At 44.9% G+C, this 19428-nt stretch overlaps 1 protein-coding gene and 1 long non-coding RNA gene across 2 annotated transcripts in view; one reads left to right on the top strand and one right to left on the bottom strand.

The window, feature by feature from the left end:
• The window catches only part of LOC140723046 (uncharacterized), a 30023-nt gene extending 12490 nt beyond the window's left edge, over window positions 1-17533 (bottom strand). Inside the window, exons 1-3 of the long non-coding RNA XR_012097790.1 lie at window positions 17411-17533; window positions 13520-13692; window positions 12155-12319 (exon numbers count right to left, since the gene is read on the bottom strand). This is a non-coding gene — a long non-coding RNA (uncharacterized lncRNA). The remainder of the gene's footprint in view (window positions 1-12154; window positions 12320-13519; window positions 13693-17410) is intronic.
• The window catches only part of LOC140723054 (NACHT, LRR and PYD domains-containing protein 12-like), an 868270-nt gene that overhangs the window by 466715 nt on the left and 382127 nt on the right, over window positions 1-19428 (top strand). The window lies entirely within an intron of this gene.

Raw genomic sequence — 19428 nt, forward strand, 5'->3', positions numbered from 1 at the left:
CCTCTTTTTTTGTTGTGTGTGTATAGAAAAAATCCGCAGCTGTTTTAACGCAGAAAGCGGCTCCCATAAACAATATACTCAATACCAACGTGTATCTAACGCCAAAGTAAAATGCAGATAAAAAACACAGGAGATTCTGCAGTTGCTGGAAATACAGAGACGCACACACACAAAATGCTGGAGGAACTCTGCAATTCAGAGAGCAACTAAGCAGAGGAGTACACAGGCTAGGCACACTGAAGGGGCTCGGCCTAAACGTTTTCTATTTATTCCTCTCTCCACCATTGCTGCCTGAAATTAACCTCCTTTTTTTCCGGTCAACCAGTTTCCAAATGTTTCTGACCTTTCTTTTATAGCCACATCCTGCTGGTCTGATTCCTCCTCCTCCTGGTAAACTCTAGAACCCATCTCTCTCTGGAGCCCCAAAGCCCTGACTCAGGCTGGCAACACTTTGGTTTCTGACTCTGCTCCATCGAAGATTCACTCGCTAGTCTGCTGTCAGACTTTAGAGGTGCATTGTGTTACGAGACCGCAGGTTCGTTTACTGTGAGTGTCGCTTTAGTGCCTGAGTGAGGCGGGACTGTGATGTCAGACACAAGGAGAGAGAGAGAGAGAACGTCAAAACCACAGTGAGCTCATCGTCTTATTCACCCTGGAGAAAATCATGCAGGTGTATAAGATGATGAGAGGCATTGGTCGTATGGATAGCCAGAGGCTTTTTCCCCAGGGCTGAAACAGCTAACACGAGGGGGAATAGGTTTAAGCTGCTTGGAAGTAGGTACAGAGGAGATGTCAGAGCTAAGTTTTTTAAGCAAAGAGTGGTGTGTGTGTGGAATGCACTGCCAGTGACGGTGGTAGAGGCGGATACAATAGGGTCTTTTAAGAGAATCTCAGATAGGTATATGGTGCTTAGGAAAATAGGTGGCTATGTGGCAGGGTAATTCTAAGCAGCTTCTAGAGTAAGATACATGGTCGGCACAGCAATGTGGGACAAAGCATCTGTAATGTGTTGTGAATTTATATGTTTCCATGAAGTTCATGGGAAATCTCCTATCCCACGGAGTGGTGACCAGTTGCAACCTGTTATCTCAGGGAGAGTGAGAGGGGAACATCAGGGTAGATTTTGATATACTGATATGGAACAGAAACATGGGCAGGAACCAGATGGGCTGAGTGGCCTTTCTAGTGTACATTGTGAGTGTGGTAGAGACAGTAAGTACCTCAGACACGGGACGTGATACAGAACTGATTTATCTTTCACAGCTCCACAATATTAAACAGCAGTCTAGTTTAAGGCTAACATCAGCAGAACAGACTCCTCCAAGGCTCACTGACCAGGGTTCAGTCCTGGGTGCGATTAGCAGCCACAAGAACTGCAGAATCTGACAGTAACAGTCCCTCATGAACCTGCAGCTGCCTTCAATCACCGTGATGGCTAAATTTTCAACACAGAGCTGATTTGAACTTCTGCCCTGAAGTAGGAGCGCTCAGACCGAAGATGTAGGGGAGAAGGAAAAAAAAGAGATAATAAAGTTGTTTGCACTGTGAGGGATACACAGAGAGGAAGAGGTGGAAAGTTTCTTGAATGCATCTATTTTAATGCTAGGAGCATTGTAAGAAAGGTGGATGAGCTTAGAGTATGGATTGACAACTGGAAATATGATGTTGTATATATTAGTGAAGCATGGTTGCAGGAGGGGTGTGATTGGCAACTAAATATTCCTGGATTTCGTTGCTTCTGGTGTGATAGAATCAGAAGTGCAAGAGGGGGAGGTATTGCAATGCTTGTCCGAGAAAATATTACAGCAGTGCTTTGACAGGACAGATTACAGGGCTCATTTTGGGAGCCTATTTGGGTAGAATTGAGGAATGGGAAAGGTATAGTAACACTTATAGGAGTGTATTATAAACCACCTAATTGGGAGCGAGAATTGGAGGAGCAGATTTGTAAGGAGATAGCCGATATTTGTAGTAAGCACAATGTTGTGATTGTGGGAGATATTAATTTTCCACACATAGAAACATAGAAAATAGGTGCAGGAGTAGGCCATTAGGCCCTTCAAGCCTGCACCGCCATTCAGTATGATCATGCCTGATCATCCAACTCAGAACCCTGTACCTGCTTTCTCTCCATACCTCTGATCACGTTAGCCGCTAGGGCCATATCTAACTCCCTCTTAAATATAGCCAATGAACTGGCCTCAACTGTTTCCTTAGCAGAGAATTCCACAGATTCACCACTCTGTGTGTGAAGAAGTTTTTCCTCATCTTGGTCCAAAAAGGCTTCCCCTTTATCCTTAAACTGTGACCCCTCGTTCTGGACTCCCCCAACATCGGAAACAATCTTCCTGCATCTAGTTTGTCCAATCCCTTTAGAATTTTATACATTTCAATAAGATCCCCCCTCAATCTTCTCAATTCCAGCGAGTGTAAACCTAGTCAACCCAGTCTTTCTTCATATGAAAGTCCTGCCATCCCAGGAATCAATCTGTTGAACCTTCTTTGTACTCCCTCTATGGCAAGAATGTCTTTACTCAGATTAGGGGACCAAAACTGCATACAGTACTCCAGCTGTGGTCTCACCAGGGCCTTGTACAACAGCAGTAGAACCTCCCTGCTCCTGTACTCAAATCCTCTTGCTACGAATGCCAACATACCATTTGCCGTTTTCACCGCCTGCTGTACCTGCATGCCCACTTTCAATGACTCCCAGGACTCATTGCACCTCCCCTTTTCCTAATCGGCCATTCAGATAATAATCTGTTTTCCTGTTCTTGCAACCAAAGTGAATAACCTCACATTTATCCACATTAAATTGCATCTGCCATTAACTTGCCTACTCACCTAAACTATCCAAGTCACCCTGCATCCTCTTAGCATCCTCAAAGCTAACACTGCCACCCAGCTTCTTGTCATCCGCAAACTTGGAGATGCTGCATTTAATTCCGTCGTCTAAATCATTAATATATATTGTAAACAACTGGGGCCCCAGCACTGAGCCTTGCAGTACCCCACTAGTGACTGCCTGCCAATCTGAAAAGGTCCCGTTTATTCGCACTCTTTGCTTCCTGTTTACCAACCAATTCTCTATCCACATCAATAACATACCCCCTATACTTTGTGCTTTAAGTTTCCACACTAATCTCCTGTGTGGGACCTTGTCAAAAGACTTTTGAAAATCTAAATGTACCACATCCACTTGTTCTCCCCTATCCATTCTACTAGTTACATCCTCAAAAAATTCTATAAGATTCGCCAGACTTGATTTTCTTTTCACAAATCCATGCTGACATTGTCCAATTATTTCACCTCTTTCCAAATGTGCTGTTATCACATTTTCACAACCAACTCTTAGCATTTTCCCCACCACCGATGTCAGGCTAACCGGTCTATAATTCCCGGTTTCTCTCTCCCTCATTTTTAAAAAAAATGAGGTCACATTAGCCACCCTCCAATCCTCAGGAACTAATCCAGAATCTAAGAAGTTTTGAAAAATTATCACTAATGCATCCACTATATCTTGGGGTAATTTCTTAAGCACTTTGGGATGCAGACCATCTTGCCCTGGGGATTTATCTCCCTTTAATCCCTTCAATTTACCTAACACCACTTCCCTACTAACATGTATTTCCCTCAGATCCTCCATCTCACTAGACCCTCGGTCCTCTACTATTTCCGGAAGATTATTTATGTCCTCCTTAGTGAAGACAGAACTGAAGTAGTTATTGAATTGGTCTGCCATGTCCTTGTTCCCTATGACCAATTCAACTGTTTCTAACTGTAAGGGACCTACATTTGTCTTAACCAATCTTTTTCTTTTCACTTATCTATAAAAGCTTTTACAGTCAGTTTTTATGTTCCCTGCCAGCTTTCTCTCATAACCTTTTTTCCCTTTCCTAATTAATCCCATTGTCCTCCTCTGCTGGACTCTGAATTTCTCCCAGTCCTCAGGTGTGCCACTTTTTCTGGCTAATTTGTATGTTTCTTCTTTGGACTTGATACTATCCCTAGTTTCCCCTGTCAGCCACGGGTGCACTACCTTCCCTGGTTTATTCTTTTGCCAAACTGGGATGAACACTGGTTGTAGTTCATCCATGCAATCTGTAAATGCTTGCCATTGCATAGGAATGCTGAGGAACCAACCAGAGAGCAGGCCATTCCACATTGGGTATTGAGCAAAGAGGATGGGTTAGTTAGCAATCTTGTCATGCGAGGCCCCTTGGGTAAGAGTGACCATAATATGGTGGAATTCTTCATTAAGATGGAGAGCGACATAGTTAATTCAGAAACAAAGGTTCTGAACTAAAAGTAACTTTGAAAGTATGAGACGTGAATTAGTTAAGATAGACTGGCAAATGATACTTAAAGGGTTGACGGTGGATATGCAATGGCAAGCATTTAAAGATCACATGGATGAACTACAACAATTGTTCATCCCAGTTTGGCAAAAGAATAAACCAAGGAAGGTAGTGGCGTGGCTGACAAGGGAAATTAGGGATAGTATCAAGTCCAAAGAAGAAACATATAAATTAGCCAGAAAAAGCTGCACACCTGAGGACTGGGAGAAATTCAGAGACTGGCAGAGGAGGACAAAGGGCTTAGTTAGGAAAGGGAAAAATGATTATGAGAGAAAGCTGGCAGGGAACATAAAAACTGACTGTAAAAGCTTTTACAGACATGTGAAAAGAAAAAGATTGGTCAAGACAAATGTAAGGACCTTTACAGTCAGAAACAGGTGAATTGATCATAGGGAACAAAGACATGGCAGACCAAACTGAATACCTACTTTGGTTCTGTCTTCACTAAGGAGGACTTAAATAACCCTCCGGAAATAGTAAGGGACCGAGGGTCTAGTGAGATGGAGGAACTGAGGGTAATACATGTTAGTAGGGAAGTGGTGTTAGGTAAATTGAAGGATTAAAGGCAGATAAATCCCCAGGGCCAGATGGTCTGCATCCCAGAGTAGCCCAAGAAATAGTGGATGCATTAGTGATAATTTTTCAAAACTGCTTAGATTCTGGATTAGTTCCTGAGGATTGGAGGGTGGCTAATGTAACCCCATTTTTTAAAAAAGGAGGGAGAGAAAAACTGGGGAATTATAGACCAGTTTGTCGTCGGTGGTGGGGAAAATGCTAGAGTCGGTTATCAAAGATGTGATAACAGCACATTTGGAAAGAGGTGAAGTCATCGGACAAAGTCAGCATGGATTTGTGAAAGGAAAGTCATGTCTGACGAATCTTAGAGAATTTTTTGAAGATGTAACTAGTAGAGTGGATAGAGGAGAGCCAGTAGATGTGGTACATTTAGATTTTCAAAAGGCTTTTGACAAGGTCCCACACAGGAGATTAGTGTGTAAACTTAAAGCACACGGTATTGGGGGTATGGTATTGATGTGGATAGAGAATTGGTTGGCAGACAGGAAGCAAAGAGTGGGAGTAAACGGGACCTTTTCAAAATGGAAGGCAGTGACTAGTGCGGTACCGCAAGGCTCAGTGCTGGGACCCCAGTTGTTTACAATATATATTAATGATTTAGATGAGGGAATTAAATGCAGCATATCCAAGTTTGCGGATGACATGAAGTTGGGCGGCGGTGTTAGCTGTGAGGAGAATGCTAAGAGGATGCAGGGTGACTTGGATAGGTTAGGTGAGTGGGCAAATTCATGGCAGATGCAATTTAATGTGGATAAATATGAGGTTATCCATTTTGGTTGCAAGAACAGGAAAACAGATTATTATCTGAACGGTGGCCGATTAGGAAAAGGGGAGGTGCAACAAGACCTGGGTGTCATTGTACACCAGTCATTGAAGGGAGGCATGCAGGTACAGCAGGCGGTGAAAAAGGCGAAAGGTATGCTAGCATTCATAGCAAAAGAATTTGAGTACAGGAGCAGGGAGGTTCTGCTGTAGTTGTACAAGGCCTTGGTGAGACCGCACCTAGAATATTGTGTGCAGTTTTGGTCCCCTAATCTGAGGAAAGACATTCTTGCCATAGAGGGAGTACAAAGAAGGTTCACCAGACTGATTCCTGGGATGGCAGGACTTTCATATGAAGAAAGGCTGGATCGACTAGGCTTATACTCACTGGAATTTAGAAGATTGATGGGGGATCTTATTGAAACGTATAAAATTCAAAAGGGATTGGACAGGCTAGATGCAGGAAGATTGTTTCCGATGTTGGGGGAGTCCAGAACGAGGGGTCACATTTTAAGGATAAAGGGGAAGACTTTTAGGACCGAGATGAGGAAAAACTTCTTCACACTGAGAGTGGAGAATCTGTGGAATTCTTTGCCACAGGAAACAGTTGAGGCCAGTTCATTGGCTATAATTAAGAAGGAGTTAGATATGGCCCTTGTGGCTAAAGGGATCGGGGGTATGGAGAGAAAGCTGATACAGGATTCTGAGTTGGATGATCAGCCATGATCATACTGAATGGCAGTGCAGGCTCGATGGGCCTAAAGGCCTACTCCTGCACCTATTTTCTATCCACCGTGAACCCTTTAAATATCATTTGCCAGTCTGTCTTAGCTAATTCACGTCTCATATCTTCAAAGTTGCCCTTCTTTAAGTTCAGAACATTTGGTTCTGAATTAACTATGTCACTCTCCATCTTATTGAAGAATTCCACCATATTATGGTCACTCTTACACAAGGGGCCTGGCATGACAAGATTGCTAATTAACCCTTCCCCATTGCTCAATACCCAGTCTAGAATGACCTGCTCTCTAGTTGGTTCCTCGACATGTTGGTTCAGAAAACCTTCCTGCACACATTCTAAGAAATCCTCTTCCTCAGCACCCTTACCAATTTGGTTCACCCAATCTATATGTAGATTGAAGTCACCCATTATAACTGCTGTTCCTTTTTTGCACGCATTTCTAATTTCCTGTTTAATGCCATCCCCAACTTCACTACTACTGTTAGGTGGCCTGTACACAAATCCCACCAGCATTTTATGCCCCTTAGTGTTACGCAGCTCTACCCGTATCGATTCCACATCCTCCAGGCTAATGTGCTTCCTTTCTATTGCATTAATCTCTTCTCTAACCAGCAACACAATCCCACCTCCTTTTCTTTCCTGTCTATCCCTCCTGAATATTGAATATCCCTGGATGTTGAGCTCCTATCCTTGGTCACCCTGGAGCCATGTCTTGTGATTCCAACTATATCATATTCATTAATAACTATCTGCACATTCAATTCATCCACCTTATTACAAATGCTCCTTGCATTGACACACAAAGCCTTGTTTTTACAACACTCTTAGCCCTTATACAATTATGTTGAAAAGTGGCCCTTATTGATTTTTGTCCTGGATTTGACTGCCTGCCACTTTTACTTTTCACCTTACTACTTATGCTTCTACTCTCATTTTGCACCCCTCTATCTCTCTGCACTTGTTCCTATCCCCCTGCCACATTAGTTTAAATCCTCCTGAACAGCAGTAGCAAACTGCTAGGTCTAGGAGGAGGGACAGCCCTTCAGTGATTCCTGTGTATGCTCCCTGGAAGCCTCAAGAAATGATAATGATCATGAATCAGGCCCCAGATAGAAAAGAAAAACCAGCACAGTTTGCTCAGTGTGTCCACAGTACTACACAAATGTCTAATGCGACTCCGCAAGATTTATTCGGTCTCTGCTGTATGATTCTCTCAGCTGCTGAGGGGTGGAAATGGAAGGCAGAATTGAGATACCAAACCTATCAGGAGTTACAGGCGGGAAACCATAATGAGAATGAACAGATGGACCAGATCATTCAAGCATTGGAAAGGGCTCTCCAGCAACCTGTAAACATCACTAAAGTACCTGAATACAAACCTAAGCCTGGGGAATCAGGACCAGACTATTGAGAGCGATTTGTGGCCTGCTACGGCACCTTCACAGATCAAGCCTTTAATGATGGGAATCTGTCCCCCCAGTTCAATGCCCTACTGCTCCAATGCTTACCAACTAAGTTAGCCAACATGATTGAAACAAATAATATGGATTGGCCTGACAATGACCGAAATCGAATGTGACAAGCTTTGACATATCATTAGGACCCAACTTTCGAATCCTGATCAACCCCGAAGGGAACTAATATTAAAGGTGAATATTCTCACAAAAACCTACCAAGGGACAGGTGGGGACAACAACCCGTTTAGAAACTGACAAGAAGATGCTTCCAACCATGAGTGCCAACCCTCAGGAAGAGCCCAATGTAATATTGCAAGTTGCTGGAAATCCAGTTCCATTTATGATTGATATGAGGGCAACCACAACCACTCTCAATCAGGAAATAGTATCGGAAAAGGGATTCCAGCTATCAGATGCTACAATCACTCTGTCTGGGTTTGAAGGCACGGAACGTACGTATTCACGTATCCAGCCACTGCAGGTGGAATTACAGGGGAACCAGTGTGAGGTTTCATTTACAGTCACCGCCAGATGGGGGTGTAATCTTGCAGGGAGAGACTTGCTCTGTCTGTTGGAAGTCGAGATTCTTTGCACAGACAATGCTGTCACCCCTGACAGGTGAACAACCGACAGCTTCCCCAGTTTCCGACCCCCGAGTGGTGGGCACTTAATTTGGACTCCACTCCTTCTGCCAGCAGCCGACCCTCATGTGACTCTGTGCTTTGACCCTACGGGGTGCGCCACTGAGGAAAGCCAATATTATGCACCCCTCGACGGACAGAAGTTCCCAGTCACGGTGATTAGACAGGTTAAAGGAAGAGACAGTATTGCATTACTGGCCGAATTTCCAGATTTCCTTTGGCGACAGACAGAACTGGTAGTTCCCCATACCATCATTAGGGTTTGCACTGGGTTCAAGCTAAAGGGCCCAGGGTTCCTGGCCTACACCCTAACGAAACAAGCCTCCAGCACCGAGGGAGACTAGCAAGACTTGGCCGCGGGTCTAGTCTAATACGGGAAGGAGTCTGAGGTGAAGACGGGATATCTGGTAAGACAACCTTTTAATAGTGTCCAATCCCAAGATGCTGTATCCCATCTCTGTGTAATTTCAGGCCAAGAAATCTGTCGCACCAACTGTCCCCCTGTCTGGATCACCACAAAAGAAGGACAGACTCTCCCATCCATTTAGCAATATCCCCTCAATCCCGAGGCAACGTTTTATGAGGAAGGAAGCTCCTTTGTGGATCCAGCAGGAAAACGATATCCTGGCTATGCGATAGTGATGGACAGTGAAGTAATTGAGCAAGCCTCTTTTGAAGCAGCTGTCTCTGCCCAGAAGGCTGAGCTGTTTGCTCTGACTCGTGCCTGTATCCCAGCAACAGACTAAAGTGGGAACGTTTACACAGACTCCCGTTATGCATTTGGAATTGTACATGACTACGGGGCTCTCTGGGAACATGGGGATTCCTGACTTCCTCTGGCCACCCCATTAGTAATGCCACCTTTGTAAACAACTTACTCACCGCTCTGCAGCTACCTCGAGTTTTGTTCTTCTCAGGGGGATGCCTCTGAGGAGGAGTGAAAACTGTGGTCCCAGATGGTGGTGCCGGAAGGACCACGACCTAGGTTTTTGGATCACCCAAGTGGGACAGGTTTGTGTTCCTACACAGTTTTTACCAATACTGGTCGATTATATACATAATTGTACACACCTGGGAAAGGAGGGAATGGTTGGTAACCTGTACCCTGCACACCGGGTATGACTCCCTTGCCAGGTGGACCTTTTTGTGTCTACAAGTTGATTTTATTGAATTGCCTAGAGTACATTGCTATAGATACTGCTTAGATATTATAGATGTGTTTAGTAGATGGGTTGAAGCTGTTCCAACTACCAATAATACTGTTATGACTGTTGTGAGGGTATTATTACGGGAAATACTTCCCGGGTACGGCCTGGCAGAGATGCTGAACTCTGACAATGACCCACACTTCGTGATGAAAGTAAACAAAGGCATACGTAACAAACTAGCTATCAAGCAACAATTCCACTGTGTACACCACCCTCGGGCCGCTGGCACAGTGGAGAGAGCCAATGGCACTCTGAAGAGTAAATTGGCCAAACTAACAGTGGAGACTGGACTCGGTTGAAGGTCCTACCGTCACCCAGTTCCATATGAGGGTTACCCCACAGGGGAAAACAGGGTTGTCACCAGCTGAAATCATTTATGGATGGCCCATGATGACACCCTGGAGACTAAGACCTTGTGTACCATTGCTCCCAGAAAGTCTACCAGCAAAATTGGATATTCATACCCGAGGGGAAGACGTGGGGACATATATATGCCAACTAACCAAAATTTTCCAAGCATACATTCACAGGTACGACAGGCTTACAAGGAAGAGAACTACTCTGCAGAGAGGGGTGACTATCCCACCATGGAACCTGGGATATTTTTTTTCCTGACAAACAACTGGGATTGAGGGAATCTTGGACCTCGGTGGAGAGGACCATATTAGGTGTTGCCGACCACTCACATGGGTGTGAAACTGAAGGGACAATCTCGGTGGATACATCATTAGGTGCCAAACATGTTACTGAAGGAACTGTGTAGAAGGTCTCTCTCGGACTAATGGAAAATGTATTGGTTGTTAGTGGTGTTCATGTTTATGTCTTTGAGAGGGCTCACCCCAGCATCCGGGGGCCCCCATGTTAACACATTTCCGTCTTTCTGTCATACCTATACCAAACAGGTAGAACTAGGGGCCTGCTGGGTTTGTGCTGAAATTCCACAGCATTGTAAAACTATGGTTCCAATGTCAGTAATCCTGCTCAACCAGAGTGAAGAACTCTCAGCCTGCGCTTTCGCAAATAACATCCGGGGAAGTGAGATGAGGATCTGTGGTCCAGACAGAGATGACTGTGGCTGTCAGTGTTTTGAGGGATGGTGTCTCAGGCCCCCATCAAACGGAACTTCCTGTACTGGGAAACATGCATCCTAGCCAGAACCGCAGGTGCCCAGCAGCCGAGAGGAATAACTGAGACTGATTAATTTTGGATGATTACTTTTCTCTCCTATGGAGTAGCCAGGAATTCACGAGAGATCATCAATTTGGCTACAGCACTTGAGGAGCTGGCCACAACACTGCAGGGGCCCTGACAGAAACACAGGCCCAAGTAACAGAAATATCCACTGAAATGATTGCAATCTGGCAAACAGTCATACAGAATCGTACAGCTTTAGAGTTTATCCCAGCTGAGAAATAGGGAACCTGTGCTGTTATTGACACAGAATGCTGCACGTATATCCCTGATGAATCTACTAATATTACACCCCTCTCCGAGCACACTGCAAAGGAGATTGACAGCATCAAGAAAGTAGGGCAGGATTTACACGGGTTCACCGAAGGGTCAAAATGGTGATCTTTGAAGGCCTGTTTGGTAATATGTGGGGCATGATACTGCATTATGTCCTAACAGTTGTACATATCTTTGTTACAATTACTGTTGTACCCTGTCTTTACCCACTGATAAGTCAATGCTGTCATCAGTTGCTTTCTCTGTAAGAAGTTACTGTGTTGTTGATAATGTAATGATCAAAAAGAGGGAAGGATAAAGTCTGTAAAATGGTTAACACTTCGTTAAACAATAGCAGCCTGTTTTTCTGAAAGAAACTGCTGATGATCAACCGATGTGCTGAGCCATGTTTCTTCTTGCGGGTAGCTAGCTAGGGTTTCAAGATGCCTATCTCGTTGCGCATTCACATGTAGAGATAGGACAGCTTCAGTCTGTTCTGTGTGTGTAAACCATTATGACTATTTTGTAGTTTGTCTTTAGGGGCTCCAGCCTGTCATGTAGTAAATATCTTTGGCTCCAGCCTGTCTTGTGTGGGCGTATCTGGATGGATATATCTGTGGTGCAAGGGGAATTGTTAGTCAGTTAGTGGATTGGGTGGGAACAGTCACAGACTGTTCCTGTTTGAGTGACTAACTAAGTAAGCCCCGGGTGCTTGGAATAAAGAGTTTGTACTGTACGGTCTCTGAGTGACTTTATCCGGATTCGACTTCCACAGAATGGGAGTGGTTTTAAAGGGCTGGGCTGCTGGAAGCTCATTACCAGACCTGGAGTGATTGCAACTGGGTCTGACAGAGGCATAACTGGTTGTTCTAGGCACATTCAGTCTCACTGCAACTATATCCCACCTTCCCTTATACAGGTATGTAATGTCTAAAGGACCAGTGTTTGAGTAAATGAGACTCACCAAACTTTCTCCTGACTGAATCAATGGAATCTCCGAGTCTCTTGAGGCAGAGCTGTTCTCTCCAGTTAATGCTCTCAGTCCTCAGGCTGGTTCACTTGTTGCTGTTCCCTCGTCTTCAGCCGTGGTTTGCTTCTAGTTGGGGTTTTTCTTCCAATAAACCTCTAACTTTAACCAGAGAGACAATGAAGCACAATAACAATAAAAAGGAGAACCAAACATTTCTAGTTAAAGTTACTACGAACAAAACGTTAAAGGCTAATATAATGATCTCAGTAAACATTTTTTTATTGTCACTCACACATCAGAAAACAATATGGGATAAGGAGGAGCCATCATTCAGTCAGGAACAGAATTAGGTGATTCGATCCATCTGGTCTGCCCCACCATTTAACCACAGCTGATTTTCATTCCAACACCATATTCCTGCCTTCCTCCTTTAACCCTGAGCTACTCAGCAATCAGGAATATGTTAATCTCTGTCATAAATATACCCAAATGGCTGCTTCAACCAAACTCTGTGGCAACAAATTTCACAGATCAGACATCTTCTGGCCAAATTTTTTTCTCCACTCAGTTTTAAAGGGAAGCTTCTTTATTCTGAGACTGTGCTGTCAGATCACAGTCTAATGGAAACATCCTCTCCATGTCCACTGCATCCAGGCTTTTCAGCATTTGGTAGGTTTACTTAACCAAACATCTCCCACCACCCCCACCGTCCCTCTGAACTCCATTGAGCACAGGTCCAAAACCATCAAATGCTCCTCATACATAACACCGAACATTCCTGAGATTATTCTTGTAAACCTTGTTCACAACAACTGTACTGAACACATTTCTAGGAATAACAAACTAATTGGCACCAGGGTAATTTTCAGGGAAAAGTTGTGGTTACTTTATTGTTCAACTATCACAGAGTGAGCCATTTCCACTTCCACATTAAAACCGGTACATTTCAGGAAACATAAACCAATCCAGAGTGAATGTAATAAAAAGAAATTGGAATTACCAAACTGCTCAGCATGTAAGGAACAGCTGTGGGGAGAGGAACAATCTGTACAATTCAGGTTAATAACATTTTGTCAGGATGACTTCAAACATTTTCAGTTTTTAGTGCAGATCTCCAGCAACTTGAGATTCTGCCCGATTTCCACCACTTTATCCAGATTTGACTTCCACAAAATGCAAGTGATTTTAAAGGGCTGGGCTGCTGGAAGCACATTACCAGACCTGGAGTGCTTGCAACTGTGCCTGACAGAGGCATAAATGGTTCTTCTGGGCACATTCAGTCTCACCAACTATTTCCCACCTTCTATTGTACAGGTATGTAATGTATAAAGGACCAGTGTTTGAGTAAATGAGACTCACCAAACTTCCTCCTCACTGACTCACTGGGAACTCCAAGTCAGCTGATTCAGAGTTCTTCTCTCCAGTTGATGCTCTCAGTCCTCGGGCTGGTTCACTTGTTGCTGTTCCCACATCTTCAGTCATGGTTTGCTTCCAGTTGGGGTTTTTCTTCCAATAAACCTCTCACCGCAGGTCTAACATTAACCAGAGAGATAATGAAGCACATTAACAATGAAAAGGAGAACCAAACATTTCTGCTTAATGTTACTAAGAACAAAACTCACTGAAATTTAAACGTTGAAGCCAAATATAATAATCTCAGTGAACAATCTTTTATTGTCCCTCACACATCACAAAACAATATGGGATAAGAAGGAGCCACCATTCTGTCATGGTAATACATAAGACACAGGAACAGGATTAGGTGATTTGATCCATCTGGGCTATAAACGTGCAGGAGCAATGTGTGGTTAAGTGCCATGCTCAAGGATACAACGCACTGCCTGGCCTGAGGCTCAAACTCATAACCTTCAGATTGCTTAACCACTCGGCCACGTGCACATCACAGAAACCATTCAGCCCCTAGACTTTCCAGTCCCTCGGTAAAGCAGGCAGTGAAATCAAAGATCCCCAAAACCTGGGACGTTCTCCTTTCTCACCCACCCCAGTCCGGGAGAAGACACAACAGCCAGAAAGCTCAACTGCAAATGTGAGCAGCCTCAGGAAACGAGGCGAGTCGCGGGAAGTTAACGAGACTCAGTGACCAACATCAGATTCCCCAACACAACATAGAGGAAGCATCCTGACCCAGCCAGGGACTCTGAGCACACACCACATCATCTTGCATCACAAAGTGAAGGGTAGGGCAGATCTGCAGTAAACAGCCTCATGTGACCTGTTGGTGGGTCTTCCATTTCAACTCTGCAGAAATAGACAGCCTGGGCTCCAGGTTTGGATCGTTCAATGCAGATTAAGTGAAGTCTACACATTTTTGACCAGCCCAGATAATCGGAAAATAAATGAGTAATTGGTTCTCAGTTCGGGGCTCACGGCCAACATCAGATCTCCCCGCTGGGGATCGGTCTCAGTACTCACCAATGGGAACGCAATATCTTCGGCCCACAGACAGTGATCCCGACCCCTGGCTCCCCCACCCAGGAGGTGAGGACCCTTCCCTCGATCCCACAGATGATGCACTTCAGCACTGAGCGGAAAAGAAAACACCGCCCGGCCGGAGACAGTGAACATGCGCGAAGTGAGTGTCACATCATCCGGAGGGCAGGGCCTCGGAAACAGATGCACAGGTGCTGCCCATCTGCTGTTAAATGGGAGGGGCAAACGGGATCACGTGACCAGTGGGGTCTCCCACCCCAGGCAGAGTTTTCCAGCTACCCACCATTCTGTGTAAAGAAACAAACTTGCTGCTTACATCTCCTCTCACCATTAATATATTAGACATTTCAACCCCCAGGAAAAATAGATTGTCTGTCCTCTCAGAATCAGAATCAGGTTTATTATCACTGGTGTGTGTCATGAAATTTGAAAACTGTGTATCAGCAGTTCAATGCAATACATATTATAGAAGGAAAAAAAACCCAAAATAAAATAATAAAAATAAACAACTAAATCATTTACAGTATATCTGGGACCCTTACTCTTTGTGATTTTGATAAATGACCTGGATGAGGAAGTGGAGGGATGGGATAGCAAGTTTGCTGATGACACAAAGGTTGGGGGAGTTGTGGATAGTGTGGAGGGCTGTCAGAGGTTTCAGTGGGACATTGATAGGATGCAAAAATGGGCTGAAAAGTGGTAGACAGAGTTCAACCAGGATAAGTGTGAAGTGGTTCATTTTGTTAGGTCAAACATGACGGCAGAATATAACATTAATGGTAAGACTCTTGGCAGTGTGGAGGATCAGAGGGATCCTGGGGTCCCAGTCCATAGGACAGTCAAAGTTGCTACGCAGGTTGATTCTGTGGTTAAGAAGGCATATGATGCATTGACCTTCAACAATCGTGGGATTGAATTTAGGAGCCGAGAGGTAATGTTGCAGCTAAATGTGATGATGGTCACACCCCAATGTGCCAGTTCTGGTTGTCTCACTACATGAAGCATGTGGAAACCATAGAAATGGTGCAGAGGCTATTTACACAGATGTTGCCTGGATTGGGGAGCATGCCTTATTAGAATAGTTTGAATGAACTCGGCCTTTTCTACTTGGAGCAACGGAGGATGAGAGGTGACCTGATAGAGGTGTATAAGATGATGAGAGGCATTGATTGTGTGGATAGTCAGAGACTTTTTCCCAGGTCTGAAATGGTTATGAAAAGACAGCACAGGTTGAAGGTGCTGGGCAGTAGTTGCCGAGGAAATGTTACGGATAAGTTTTTTTACTCAGAGAGTGGTGAGTGTGTGGAATTGGCTACTGGCAACGGTGGTGGAGGTGAGTAGAATATGGTCTTTTGGAGACACTGGAGAAAAATAAAGAAATACTAGCTTAGAAAAATAGAGGGCTATGGGTAACCATGGTAATTCCTAAGGTAGGGACATGTTGGCACAACTTTGTGGGCCGAAGGTCTTGTATTGTGCTGTAGGTTTTCTATGTTTCTGTGAATAAATTAAAAATCATGCAGCAAACAGAAATACTATATATTTTAAATGTGAGGTAGTGTTCAAGGGTTCAATATCCATTTAGCAATGGATGGCAGAGGGGAAGAAACTGTTCCTGAATCACTGAGTGTGAGCCTTCAGACTTCTGTACCTCCTTACCTGCTGGTAACATTGAGAAAACCACATGCCCTGGGTGCTGGAGGTCCTTGATAATGGACGCTGCCTTTCTGAGACACTGCTTCTAATCCTCTGGTAATCTTATAAACGTCCATCCAGTCTCACCCCAGCCGGCACGGCTCCGCAGAAAACGACACAATTTTGTCCAACCTCCCGTTAAAGCTCAGGCCCTCTAATCCAGGCAATATCCTCGTAAACCTTTTCTGTGCCCACTCCAAAGCCCCGACATCCTTCCGAGAATGGGAGCGACCAGAACTGTATGAAACACTCCAAATGTGGTCTAACTAGTTTTATAAAGCTGCAGCACAACTTCCCGACTTTTGAACTCAATGCTTCAACTGATAAAGACAACCATGCCATTTGCCTTCTTAACCACCCGATCAATCTGTGCAGTCCCTTTCAGGGAGCGATGAACTTGGAGTCTAAGATCCCTCTGATCATCAACAGTGTTCAGGATTTTGCATTTAACAGTGTACTGTCTCATACATTCGACCTACCGAGCTGCCAAGATGATCATCGCTAATCAAATCTCACTGAGATTTCTCAGGTCCTGTTGAATTTATTACCAAGTGCACAAGTACGGGAAGGTACAGGAACAGAGAAACACTGACTTGTGGCAGCATCACAGGCAAGTACATTCAGATAACACACGGAACACAAATTGTACAATTCTTTGTCAGTAACAATATAGAAACATGTTTTACTTCATCCGGCTAATAGGACCAGAACAACAGGGGCTGAGCAGCGGCTCATCTCAGACGGTTCGGTGTGAAGGTCTCACAACCCGGACCGACCCCGGCAGATTCTGTGAAGGAAGCGAGGCGAGGCCGCCAGTTCGGGAAAGTTCATCCCCTCCCCCTTCAGGTTTCACCGATCACCTTGTGTTTCTCTCTCCCTTCCCCACCCCCACCTTTTATTCTCCAGTCCTGCCGAAGGGTTTCGGCCGGTAATGTCGACTGTATTCTTCCCCTAGATGCTGCCCGGTCTGCTGAGTTCCTCCAGCATTTTGTGCGCGTTGCTCGCATTTCCAGCATCTGCAGATTTTCCCTTGTTTGAGTTCGGGAAAGTTAACTCACCGCTCAACGTCAGACCTCCCCGCTCGGGACCGGCTTCAATACTCACCGAAGGGAAATTGTTGGTGTTGCCCCGCAGAGAATAATCCGTCTCCGGCTCGCAGTCCAAGGCGGCGAGGACACCCGCCCGATCCCGATCCCGATCCCGAACCTGGACCCGCCGCTGACCCACTTCCACAAAGAACGAAAAAAACAACACTGCCTGGCTCGGGCCTGTGAGCATGCGCAATGTGCTTCTTTTTGCGTCACAGGTGGTGGGCGGGGCCACGGAAACAAACCCGCAAATCTTGCCGATCTGCGGTAAAACATGATCACGTTTCGCTGGAGGGTCTCCCATGTGACCGGTGACTGTTCCTCGCCCTTCACATACTGCCCTACCCACCGCCGCATTTCCCACATTATTTCATTATTTCCCTATATCATTTCCATACGTATTTAGATTTTCCTTCCATATCTTCCCCGATCCCTTTCCCTCCAGCCCGAGGTCACAGAGTTCTCAGAGTTATAGTTTTGATTCACTTCCCATCCCGACACACAATTCAGACCCACACAGAAAATGAGCAGGTTTCTTTTAAATCAGTCAACACACACAACATGCTGGTGGAACGCAGCAGGTCAGGCAGCATCTATAGGGAGAAGCACTGTCAACGCTTCGGGCCGAGACCCTTCGACAGTCCTGAAACGTTCCGAAACGTGGACAGCGCTTCTCCCTATAGATGCTGCCTAACCTGCTGCGTTCCACCAGCATTTTGTGTGTGTTGCTTGAATTTCCAGCATCTGCAAATTTCCTCGTGTTTGTCATTTAAATCAGTCTATGTTTATAAACACTCATTTCTATTCACATTCCTCTGGTCTCACTGGACAGGAACACTGAAGCATTAAGTGAGAAACAGCAGGAAGAGGTCATTCGGCCCCTTTAACCATCAGCAAGATGGAGGCTACTCTCCCATCTCAGCCACATGCTTCTACCGATCCTCATTTTCTCAATCCCTTCGGTCTCCACACATCTGCCGGCCTCTGTTTTATGTGAGGACGATCACCGAGTCTTCAACACCCTCTGTGCTGGGGATTTACAGACATTCACCACCCTCGGCGTGGAGACATTTCCCCTCATCTCAGTCCCGACATTTTCACTGCCATCATATTTGACTTACTAAAATGAACCACTTCACACTTACCTATGCTGAACTCCATCTGCCACTTCTCAGCCCTGTTCTGCATCCTATCAATGTCCCGCTGTAAACTCTGACAGCCATCCACACTATCCACAAAACATCCAACCTTTGTGTCATCAGCAAACTTACCAACCCATCCCTCCACTTCCTCATCCAGGTCATTTATAAAAAACACAAAGAGTAAGGGTCCCAGAACAGATCCCTGAGGCACTCCACTGGTCACCGGCCTCCATGCAGAATATGACCCATCTACAACCACTCTTTGCCTTCAGTGGGGAAGCCAGTTCTGGATCCACAAAGCAATGTCCCCTTGGATCCCATGCCTCCTTACTTTCTCAATAAGCCTTGCATGGGGTACCTTATCAAATGCCTTGCTGAAATCCATATACACTACATCTACTGCGCTTTCTTCATCAATGTGTTCAGTCACATCCTCAAAAAATTCAACCGGGCTCGTAAGGCACGACCTGTCCTTCACAACGTCATGCTGACTATTTCTAATCATATTATACCTCTGCAAATGTTCATATCCATAGCGACTTATCCAACTTGATGCTTTCCAAAAGCTGCAACACATCCTCTTTCTTAATATCTACATGCTCAAGCTTTTCAGTCTGCTGCAAGTCATCAGTACAATCACTAAGATCCTTTTCCATAGTGAATACTGAAGTAAAGTATTCATTAAGTACCTCTGCTATTTCCTCCGGTTCCATACCCACTCTCCCACTGTCACACTTGATATCTCAGGGTGAAAGGTGAAATATTTTTGGGGAATCTGAAGGGGGATTCTTCACTCAGAGGTTGGTGAGAGTGTGGAATGAGCTGCCAGTGGAAGTGGTGGATGAGGGTTCGAGTTAGACACTAAAGAGAAATTTGGGTAAGGACATGGATG

This window comes from Hemitrygon akajei, unplaced genomic scaffold (genome assembly GCF_048418815.1).
Source record: "Hemitrygon akajei unplaced genomic scaffold, sHemAka1.3 Scf000099, whole genome shotgun sequence".
Classification (NCBI taxonomy): domain Eukaryota; kingdom Metazoa; phylum Chordata; class Chondrichthyes; order Myliobatiformes; family Dasyatidae; genus Hemitrygon; species Hemitrygon akajei.